The sequence below is a fragment of the Sarcophilus harrisii genome, chromosome 1, assembly GCF_902635505.1.
Source record: "Sarcophilus harrisii chromosome 1, mSarHar1.11, whole genome shotgun sequence".
Classification (NCBI taxonomy): Eukaryota; Metazoa; Chordata; class Mammalia; order Dasyuromorphia; family Dasyuridae; genus Sarcophilus; species Sarcophilus harrisii.
Window position 1 is genome coordinate 559,041,908 of NC_045426.1, and position 8,655 is coordinate 559,050,562.

The 8,655-nt window shown below is 38.1% G+C and overlaps 1 pseudogene; it reads right to left on the reverse strand.

Moving 5' to 3' along the window:
* Positions 1–3,042: 3,042 nt before the first annotated feature.
* Positions 3,043–3,787, reverse strand: LOC116421344 (annotated as a pseudogene).
* Between the last annotated feature and the right edge of the window lie 4,868 nt (positions 3,788–8,655).

Genomic DNA, 8,655 nt, shown 5'->3' on the forward strand with positions numbered 1-8,655 from the left:
ATGTTCTATAGGTGTCTTCATGAGTTGAAATATGGAAGAAGGTTCCCAACATCTTGGGTGGATCCTATCTATGGTGGGAGGACATGGACAATATACATGATGGTCAAATATAGATGGCTTAAGATCTGTCACTGAACACAGTATCCACATAAATAAAGTCTTAAATCCATTTAAGATCATTGGTAGGCAAAAAACTAAACCATTTTCTTTTCCATCATCTTGTAGTTCCTTCTATGTACTGGAATCCTCTCCATAGCACTGAAAGAAGAATTTCCCCAAGATTTGGAAAATGAGGGGATGCCCTTCAATTGGGAGTGGATGAACAAATTGTGGTATATAATTGTGATGGGATTCTATCGTGCTATAAGAATTATTGAGTAGGATGCTCTCAAAAAAATCTGGAAAAATTTACATGAATTGATGCAAAGTGAAATGAGTAAAACCAGGAGAAAATTGTATACTGTGACAGCAATATTCTAAGAATAACTTAGTTATTCTAATACAGTGATCCAAGAAAATTCTGAAGGATTTATGATGAAAACTCCTATCTACATCAAAGGAAAGAGCTAATGAAGTCTGAATACAGATGAACTATGCTTTCTTTTACAACATGACTAATATGGAAATATGTTTTGCATGTCATACATGTATAACCTAAATCAAATCACTTGCCTTCTCAATGAGAATGTTGGGGAGGGAGGGAAGAAGGGAATTAGAAACTCAATTTTAAAAAACAAATGTTGAAACAAAGAGCACTTTAAAACAATTGAGTCCTAGGTCTGCCAGAAATTCCCACACTGAAATACCTTTGAATGTGAGTCTTGCCATAAACTTTGTGTCTATAGTATAAAGATCAATCTAAGTTCAGAAGGCTCAACACCAGATTAGCCACCACTGATTTATTTCTGTTAGGGAGGAATGAAAGGAATTGATAAAGATTATCTGCTAAAGTGAGGTCAAGCTTTTTTTTTTATTCAGTGAAAGGAAATATTAAAAGATTACTTGTCATTATTTCCCTTTTTCACAATGTTTTTAATACAGTAGATACTCAATAAATAATTATGGTTATGGATAATCCTCTCAGAACATCTAAGTAACAGTGAAGCAACATGCAGTAGTGCATAGAGGGCTGACCATGGAATCAGGAAAACCTGGATTCAAGTCCTGCTTTTGACACACATGGGCTTTTATGACTGTAAACAAATCACAACCTTTCAGTGCTCCAGGAATGAACATTTATTAAGCACTTGCTAAGTGCCTTGCATTGTGCTAAATATTGTATAATTATATCATATATGTATGTATATACATATGTAAAATGTGTGTGTGTGTGTGTGTGTGTGTGTGTGTGTATTTTCTAAGGCTATAAGCTGTCAATCTACATTGGTAGGAGTTTCTACACTGAGGGTTCCCTTTATTGATAAAAATCACACCACAGGTTCAGACTGGAACAAAAGCTAACATCTAAGCACAGAAGCATTTCATTTATGAAGGGGGGAAGAGGCCTTTCACTCAAATTAATTTTCCAGATAATTGAAGCTTAATTTTTAAGTGGTAATTTTTAATTTCAACATAATAATTTTAGATAAACATTTTCTCAAGTGGATTACATCCTTCTCTGATTTCTTAAATAGAGCACATTGAATATAATTAAACTTTTATTGATGACACATGATTGTCATTATGAACATCATTTTTATATGAGCTGGGAAAACAGATTACTAAATTTAGAATCATAGAACCAATCCCTGTTATACATAGAATGCTAAAACTAAAAGTGATTTTAGAAACCAGCCAGCCCCTTCATTTCACAGATGCAACTTAGAGAAAATTAATGGTTCAAGATCACACAACTAGGATTGTTAAAGTTGTATGTAAAATAAGAAAAAAAACAGTACCCAATATAATTATGATGGAATACTATTTTGCTATAGGAAATGAACAGGATGTTTTCAAAAAACCTGGAAAGACTTACATGAACATCATGATACTAAGTGAAATGAGCAGAACCAGGAGAACAGTGAAGATGGTGGCAGTGATACTGTATGATCTTTAACCTGAATGATTTAACTATTCTCAGGAATACAAAAATCTAAACAATTCTGAAGGACTTTTGATGAAAAATGCTATCCACTTCCAGAGTAAGAACTGATGGAGTGTGAATACAGATTGAAACATACTTTTTAAGTTTTCTTTATTTTTCTTGGGTTTGGGGAGAGGAGTTTGCCTTTTGTTACATGGCTAATATGGAAATATTTTGCATGGCTATACATGTATATTCTGTATAAAATTGCTAATCTTCTCAAACAGGGGGAAGGAACAGAGGAAGAGTTTGGAACACATTTAAACAAAAGAATGTTTTAAAAATTTACATATATTTGAGGGAAAAAATTAAAATAATAAAATTTTAAGGTATACATCATTGTAAATAAACCAAAATGAAAGAGGAAGTCATGTTTAAGCAAAGATTAGGATTTTTTTTTGAAAATATGCCAATGGTTTTATTTGAAAATATTTCCTATTAAGTTGATTGTCAATTGTGATTGGTAAGATCAGAATAAAAAGGTAAACAGAAGCTTTCTGACCCAGAATGCTATTATTCAAGGGAACACATGTTTTATGCTATCACACTTTTATTTAGCTCAAATCCTTCTTCAGATTCTCAGATTGCCATGCAACACTTCACACCTCAGCAAAGGCACACCCTATTTCCTCACTCAGTCCAACAAACATAGTGTTATGTGGTGGGTATGAGTTACCCCTTCTGTATGACTCAAAAATTTTTTTTAAAAATTAAAATTAAAAAGGGGAAATAGATAATCAAATTCATTAGAAAAAAGACTACCTTGATTAGTGGAGAACTGAGGATTTCAGTCTAGTAGAAGAAATCAACAGTTTGGGGAGGGCATCATCCAGCTTGGAGGTTAGTAGACAAACCTCCTTGATTTGTTGTCTATGCAAGTGATGGTAGGCAAGGGGCCATGGAGGGACAATGGGAGGACTTTGAAATCAACTCCCTCAGTCTCCAGTTACTTCCCATTGTAGTAAATAAGGCCACATCACATCCTAGAGTGACATTAATGGCAGTGCTCTGTGATGTCCACTACCACTGCCTTCTTCCAGCTGAAGAGAAAGTAGCCTGTTCCAGCACCTGCTGCCACTGCAATGCAGAGGTATCCATTGTAAGTCATAAAGATAAGCATAAGGAAGTAGCTGATGACCACCTATATGACATGCAGCACTGTCTGCAGAAGATGAGGGAAACTCAACATCTGTTGCCCAACAGTTTTGTGTGTTTCCATAAGGATGGTTCCATTTGGCCCTGGGACTGGCATGGAGTTGTAGCGAATGCTGACCTGGGACTTACGGAGCAAACTCTCCCGGGCTATCTTGAGGCCTTCATAAAACATCGCTAACAAAAAGACAGCCACAAATGCCCCAGCCATTTCCCCAGGTGTATTGATCACCAATCCAGAAAACAGCAATTCCACATTCTTATAGCCAAAATAGAAGGTCATGGGCATCATGCTTCCTCCTCCTCCATGACCTCCATGACCTCCATGACCTCCATGATCTCCATGAGAGGCTGTAGTGGATGGATGGTGGGGAGGCATAGTGCTAGTAACATTCATATGGCTCATATCATGCATATGGTGTTCGTAGTTCATCTTCCTAGCAAAGGTTGGAGATCAATAGCAGAATCCTTTCGAAATCAGAGGCTGCCACCAGGTCCTCAGAGTGCACTCAGACCTTACACAATCACAAGCCCTTGAGAGCTTAAAGGCGAACACAGACCCTACAAGTCCACGACTACCAAAGATTAGGATTTTTGAGAGCAGGACTACTGATAATTAGGCTGAGAGAGAGAGCAGTATCTCTTCTGGAGTCTCAGTCAATCAATCAATTTATCAATCAACCAATCAATATGAATAAGCTCATACTATATCAAGTACTGTGCTAAGCACTGCAGGGACAAAAATTTAGTCCCTTCCCTCAAGGAGCTTACAATTCAACACACTATCCTTCCCATAACTTTAATTTGACCAGTATAATAATTAAAGGACAGAACTGTTGAAGAATGTATTTATCTTTTACCTGGTAGAACTCTCAGACCTAATCCCATCCAGTTACTTACCATTTCTTTACTATTTCAGTTATGGGTTATAGGTTATAGGAAGCTTCACATGTATCTCAGAGTTAGAAGGGACCTCAAAATAAATCTATTCTAACCTGAGTCTAAATGATAATTTCTTACACTAGCCCCAATAAATGGCCATGTAACCTCTTGCTGGAAGACTTCCAATAAGAGAAAACCCCAGCTCTAAAACACTTCTTCAGAGCTCGAATTATCAAAAAGTTTTGCCTTATAGTGAAAATCCACATCCCTCTAATTTCCATCCATTTCACCTTGTTTTTTCTTCCATGGGACAGACCTTCAAATTTTTAAGACAGTATGCCTCCCTACTCCCCCCAAAAACTTTTTTGCTCTAGAATAAACACTCCCAAATCCCTCAACTAATCTTGTTTTGGTAGTCTCCAACCCTCTTACTATCCCTTCTCTGGATGCTTTGTCAATGTCCTTTCTAAAATATAATACTCAGATATTCTAAATGTAGTCTGATCAGAGTAGAGTCCATATGAACTATCCCTTTTTTCATTCTAGAGAGCTTGTCTCTTAATGCAACCTAAGATTGTTTTAACTTTCCTTCTTTTCCTGTCCCCTCATTATGACAGCCAGATTTGCAGTCTGAATAACCTTTAGGTATTTTTTATGGGAATTATTGTCTACCCATGCTACTTTATCTTGTACTTTTGTAATTGATAGTATCGGCTAAATGTATGAATACATACAACTTATGCATTTTTTTGGAATTGAGGATAAAAATTTTGAATAGCATATACTAAAGGAGATATCCCTAGTGCACTCTATTAGAGACATTTCTTCAAAATAACATTAGCCTTTAATGATTACTCTTTGGAAGTTAGATAGAAGGGATATTATTTATCCATTAATCCTCAGAGTATATTTGCCTTCCAAGGAGAGACTGGTCTTAGGTAATCTATATCTAACTCTGTGGGAAAAAGGAATTCATTGCAATGTCAAAATTTTAGTTCCTTTTCAAGGGGATCTTTTGGATTATTTGATTGCTATTTCTGCATTTCTTTTGACTGCTTTGAGTACTTAGCATTTTATGTAATGTGAAAGCTGTCTCGTACTTGACATGTGTTTGGTATCTTGAGTGCTTGTACAGGGAGACATGAATTATACCATAAGAATATATATGAGATTCTTCTGGAGCAATTGCATATAAGGGTGTGAGAGGATCAGGATTCTCCTGTTTCTCTGAAACAGGAATAAGTTTTCTCTAATAGATGGCAGAGCTGTCCCCCAGGACCTTATTAGATCTTGCTTCCCTTGACACAGTTTCCTGATCACCTAAGGACATATACAATCCCATCCATATGGCATAATCTTGATGGATATCTGAAGACTATGGGAGTCACCACATCCCACCCTGTTGACCAATTTTGATCCCATATAAAGATAAGAAATGGGGGGTATCCATAGCAACTAAGTGCCACTGAATCTTTGTTGCACATTCTTTTTATTAAGTTTAAGTAAACCTCTATTAACTACTCAATGACTTATGAGTGCCTCATTTCATTCTCAAATCAACCCTGAATTAACAGGGTGGTGGAATCAGGTCCAACACTAACCAAAGAAAGAAACTGAACTAAATAGACTTAAGAGAGAAACTGACTGTGTTGAATCCGGTCTTTATATTGGAACTTGTGAAGACCAAGTTAGCATCCTGGATGCCTTAGAATCAGCCTGAGTCAGGGTAAACAAAAGTCCTTGGTCTTTAGGGGGAGAAGTGAACAGGATGGACTCAGGATCTCCACGACCTTCCTTCTCTTTGTCTACTGCCAAAAATGACTCTGGCTTGTCTTACTCCACCCCCTAATCCCTCCTATAATTATCTGTATACACCAAAAGATTGAGCCAGCACAGAATAGCGAGAAGGGAAATTTTCCAAGCATATGCTAATAGAGTATCGCCCAATCGGTAATTAGCCTTAAGTGCTCAGTTGTCTAACCTCAGCACATCGATGCAGAGTTTCAGCCCATTACATCTCCCTCTTTCTTTTGTTTTAGAATACAGGTGGTCATGCCATCCCTGACTTCTCAGGGAGGTGAGAACCCCAAAAAAGAGGTGATCATGTCCTCCCTGACTTCTCAGGAAGGGAGATGAAAAGCTCCAAAGGGAAGTGGGGGTTGCTAGCGGGTTTCTGGGCTAAAGGCTCTTATTAGAAACAGGTATGCACAAACCCATCAGCATGGGAGGTATTACACAAGCACATAGCAATAAAGCAGAGGCTATTAGGGATGACCCTCCCCTCAGTCAGTGCAGGCTCAACGTGGTGTAACAAACATGAATTGTACATGCAAGTAGTGATATAGCAAACAATATAAATCAACACGGTGTTGTAAAAGATTTCCAGAAGTCCTAGAATGAGGGTATGTAAACAACAATCATACATACGACTCCTTCAGCAGCCAAGAGATAATCTAAAACCAATCTATTGCCCATTGCTTCACATGTCAGGGAATCCAATGTTCCCCACAAGTTTTTGAAGTCCTGCAACACTCTTTTTATGTGTTAGGAATGCAATGATTCCTGAAGGTGTTTCAAGCCCTGCAACAGTCTTATCATGTCTCAGAGAATCCAATGATTCCTGAGGGTTTTCAAATCCTTCAACAGTCTTATCATGTCTCAGAGAATCCAATGATCCCTGAGGGTTTTCAAGTCCTACAACAGTCTTATCATGTCTCAGAGAATACAATGATTCCTGAGGGTTTTCAAGTCCAACAATTCTTGATGTCCATTGTTAGAATTCTTACAAGGTGCTAAGACAGTAGAATTGATAGAGACCATAGTTATTTAATTTAGCATGGTTCAGTATGATTGATCTGATCCTACAAGGAGATGTTATGGACCAGAACTTGAAACAAGGTACTAAGTGGAACTGAGGAGACAATGGTTAAATCTAGTTTAGCATTGATTTAATCCTATAACAAATAATGGTTTCCTAGTGATGTATTGGAGTATGCTCAGTGTACAGCATAGAAGCAAGAAGCTCTCAGAGCCAGACCCACAAGCCCACTCTTGGAGGAGGAATCAGATTCATTCCATTTTCGACCTTTGTGCTGGCTGGAGGCTTTGGATTCAGAGGGAGCTGGAAGCTGAGGCTGGCAGACACAAAAGATTAGCGGCAAGAGCTCTCAGAACCAAAGAGAGAGATAGGCCTCTAAGAAAGCTAACCAGGCCCCAGGAAGGAGACAATAAAGAATCTGGACTTTAACTCCTGGCTGGGGGATGATTACACTGAACTGAAACTAAAGCTGCCTCCAGAAGCCCCCTAAGAAACCTGCTCCTAGAGAGCATTATATTTTAGAGAAGAGAACACTACAATCCATGAGTCAAACACCATAACTGCCATCCTCTTTCAGTGGTGGACAAGGTGAATAAGTCTCGTTGGCACCTATCTGATTCCTTCTCCATCTGTAGAGATACAAGCAAACCCTCTCCCCCAAGCAGTTAGCCTATCTGGTCCCTTCTATTAACCACTTTCTGGGTCTCTCCACGTCACCTGGTGATTTTCTAAAGATAATGGAGCTGCTCACACTGGACACTGCCCTTCCGATGGGTTATAAAACCTGTCTGCCAGAGCCAGTGCATCTTTGTCAAAAATCAAGAAGTTAATAGTATAAAGAGCTAGATTTAGAAGTTCTCTAGGGTTACCTGTGGCTCCCCCTTTCTTTTGTTTTTGGAGGAGCGTCTTAATGTCTCTGTTTCTCCTCTCTACTATTGCCTGTCCTTGAGGATTAAAAGGTATGCCAGTGGTGTGTGTAAAATCTGATACTGTGCACAAAAGTGTGCGAAATGTTTAGAAGTATATGCAGGTCCATTATCTGTTTTTATTGCTTGTGGCACACCCATAATTGCAAAAGCTTGTATAAGGAATTCAGTGACCACTCGGGCTGTCTCTTTTGCTGCTGGTATTGCAAAAGTGAATCCTGAAAAAGTGTTTACCACAACATGGATAAAAGACAGGCGACCAAAAGATTTATAAATAGGTCACATTCATTTGCCAAATTTCATTGGGTCTCAAACTACAAGAGTTCTTCCCTGGAGACAGTGTAGGAGCGTGGAAAGGAAGGTAAGCTGTACAGGCTTTTACTATGCTCCTAGCTTCCTCTCTTGTTATTCCAAATTGTAAACATAAAGCTCGAGCAGCCTGATGATATTTAGAATGAGATTCCTGGGCTTCTTGAAATAAAGGAATATTGGCCAACATAGTTAAAAGGCTATTTGCTTTTGAATTACCATCAAAAATAGGACCTGGAAGTCCACTATGAAAATGGACATGCAAGATATAAATCTTACCTGGATGCTTTCTCACTTGCTCTGGAAGTTCCTTAAAGAGCTGATATATATTAGAGGCTGCAAATTTTATTTGGGCTGTGGCAATTCTTTGTACCACACCTACTGAATAGGCCGAATCAGATATTATATTTATATTTCCTGGTTAATAAGTAAGAGCTAGAATGATTGTATACAATTCATTCTGCTGAGTGGATTGAAAAGGAGTT